Raw genomic sequence first — 3,748 nt, forward strand, 5'->3', positions numbered from 1 at the left:
AATTAATTARATATGAACAGCTTTTAATTCCTGCTGAGCTGGGTGAAAATCAAACTCTGCAAGCAAAAGATTATCTTCTTTATTATTAATAAATTCCTCAGTAAATAATAATTTAATAATTAGTTAAAAATACAAAAAAAAAACAACAAAAAAACCAACACCCAGAGTTAAGAAATTGCAAGGTAAATTCATCAAATCAAACTTGCTACACTTTTGAAATTAAATAGTCAATGCTTGAATTATCTGGATACAAAGACAAAATCTCCCACATCTCCTGTAAATAAATATACTCACTTATTCTATACCCTGCTATAATTTCCTGATTATAGAAATGGTTTTTGGTTCTCCTTTGAAAAGAATAGGAACATTAAAAATGAACCTGGCAAATGTTTTTTTTTTTTTTTTTTTTTTTTTTTTTTTTTTTCTGTAAAGCACTGTGAACAATTTTAAGGATAATTTTCATGGGCAAGTGATGAATTCTTACTTTGAAAACACATAAATTAATCATGTCAAAGGAAGTTTTGTTTCTTTATCTTTCTTCCCATTTCAGGAATCATAAGAGAAAAAATTCCTTAGACAAAACAGTGCAGCAGTGGAGAATAATGCAACAATCTATTATTTTGAATTTATGAATTACATATTTGAGATGTTACATTCATGATCTATGTATGTTTTGCAGATATTTTCTATTAGAAGAATACAATGAAAATGATGATTTTTTCCTACAAAAGTGAAATACAGGGACTAACCRAACTACATGTTTTATTAATGACTTGAGAGCACACACTTCAGCTGGCATCGATAACAACTGAGGACACTTCCATTACCTCTTCAAAATGCAAGATAACAGGGTTTCAGGTTAATTAATTGGTCTGAATAAACTCTCATGACAAAACTTTTATCTTGAAGATGGTAACTGGAGAATAAAAAAATCCTTTTTACTACTGGAATATTTAGGCTTCGTTCCATTTAAAATTAAATATAATATAATATAAAATTAGTATGCTACTTTATCAATATGAGATAAAGGATTTTCTTTGAAAATGGCATTAAATGACTTTGAAATGACATTAAATTACTTAAACTGGTAGTACCTCAACAGGAATTATTCTATATCTGGATATGTCCTAYCCATTGATCTGTGATTTGCTCCCAGAAGCATGATTACTACATCAAGGCATGCAGAAACTCCATTTCCTCAYAGCCTATGGACCCCAATATTTTGCTCTGACTTTGGATTATCACTATGGAGTGCTGAYATTTATCTCTGAGACTAGAGTATCACATTCAATTTTTTGCCCTAAAGGCATATAAAAATCTGCTCCCAAATACTAATCTGGACCTACATGTAAGCACACCATCTTAATTTTATTTTTAAACTTTGACTAACACTGTTGTGTGGAAAAAAAGAAACATCCCTTTWTCAGCATAAAGAACCAGCATGGTTCTTACTGCTATTCTGAAGAACCCAGGTGACTTCTTTGCTGCACATCACTCTTACCTAAAAGTCTGTAATGGTGACAGAGAAAATAATGGCTATGAAAGGGCATTTTACAGCCCAGAATGACTCCGTTTTTGTAACCAGAAACCATAGTGGAGAAACTCKGATGCAGGATATAACAGAAAGTTATAATGAATATTCTACTAGGTTTTCTGAGATTTATTTTCCAGCACCATGAGTAAACCTGGCATATCCAGATTTGACATACTGTACCAAGTGTAAGGGTACACTTTGAAAAGTATGAACACCATTTCTGTTATTTTCAAAAGAGCAGAAACAGAAACGGAGATATCATAACCTGTAACCAGAGTGTATGATAAGGCAGTYAGACGTAGCTTTAATGACAGGAGCAAAGGTACCCAGTAGTATGGCTATAAATTGTGCAGAGAAGAATCTGTGCAAAGAAACAAGAGAGTAAAAAATTTATAAAGAGGACAGAAAGAAAAGCACGTAAAGYTTTGTAAGAAAAAAGTTTCCTTAAAAGTCTTGAATTGCAGGTTCTGGTTGCTGCTTAGTTCCATTTCCTTCCATGTTTCCTTCAATTCCATATTTTCAACATGTGGCAGGACTTAATATTAGGARCAGGGTGTAGTCCATTAGAAACTTTTATCACTTTTTTGAAGGAGCGAGATCAGAAAGCTAACATTCCTGTAACTAGGGAAAATCTTTCTGGTCTTAAGAGACATCAATATCTATGTATATACCAAACATTGATTAGAACTTGTTTCATTAATTTATAAAAAAGAAGGCTAACACAGTCAATGAATATATGATTGATAGCAGGAAAGTGTTTCTTTCATTAGTTTTTATTTGGTTGGTAGCAAGGAATATTGATAGCAGGTAGCAGGAAAGTGTTTCTTTCATTAGTTTTTATTTGGTTGGTTTGGGGTTTGCTGGGTTTTTTTGGAAGGAGTTGTTTTGATTTTTGGTTGGTTTGGTGTTTYCCATGAGAAAATAATACAAGGAAATATTTTTAATTCTTTCTAAGCTAATTATTTAATTATTAAATGCTAAAAATTTCAWTAAAAATATTACTTAGTATCATAAATGATAGATCTCAGGTTATTTCCTTTTTGCTGTTGAAACACAGCAACTAAGTCAATAAATCTCCACAACAATATATTTTTATTTACAATGAAACACAATTTGTAGAAAATATTTARGCATTATCTAGAGGACAGGACATGTTTCCACAATATTCTACTAGCAGTATTCTGGCAGAAGCACCACTTGGGAAAGCTGAAATTACATTGCCCATTACTGAGCACAGGGACAATGAGCATGTTGTGGTTGCTCCTGGATATCTTTCCTCCTCAAGTGCTGCAATGCAAACTTCAAACAGACTACAAAATCTTCAAGCCACTGTCTAGAACTATTGGATAAGGTTATTATTTTTTTTCCCCATATTATGCTTGAATTAATGTTCCTTTTAACTGCTCAACCTAGTCCTTGCCACACATATACCTGAAAAAAGATTTTAAAATCAGTATCYTCCAAAGTGTAGAAAACTATTTGTTTATTTTTTTCAATGTCCTGAAAGGATTTTTCCTCATTGGCAAAACACTATATTTTTTCTATAAATGTAAAACAATGAGAAATGGAAATATACAGGCCTCATTTTTACTGTTATATTTTAAATCAAAAACATAATGCTTTCAGAATGACTCACACCTGCTCCAATGAGTTGTTCTGTCAATTTACAGTAACAAAAGGACTAAGAAATTAATATTATGACTCTACAAATTTTGGCATGGTCCAAGAAGATTTTAAAGGAATGTTAATATTTTTCACTGTCTCTTGGAAAATTTGGATATCTTCAGGAAAGTAAGATTAAATGAACAAAATATTATTCCTTTCAAAAAATTCATTTGTGTGTCATTTACTCACTGAGCAATTTTTTTTTTTTTTTAATTTTAATAAGTAGACTCCCAGGTGCTAAGATAAATATTACAATTGCTGCCTTCTTCAGTGTCAAGTCATACATGCAAGAAAAAAATGGGGTTTTGATTTTTATTTTTCTTCTAGAATTGCAAAATTAATATGTTATGAACATTTGCAGAATCATACCAGAACTGATTTATGTGGCATTAAATATTTCAAACAACTGCCTGGAAGCAATGCCYTCAGGTAGTCCCTATACTAGCCAGCTACCATGTTAAGAGTAATGTAATTCCCACAAGTGCTACTTTCCAGAAATATTACTTTTTTAACATGACAGCAAATGCATTGTGACAGACATGTTTGATA

This window comes from Malurus melanocephalus, unplaced genomic scaffold (assembly GCF_030028575.1).
Source record: "Malurus melanocephalus ecotype Western Australia unplaced genomic scaffold, MMel_1.1 scaffold_186, whole genome shotgun sequence".
NCBI lineage: Eukaryota > Metazoa > Chordata > Aves > Passeriformes > Maluridae > Malurus > Malurus melanocephalus.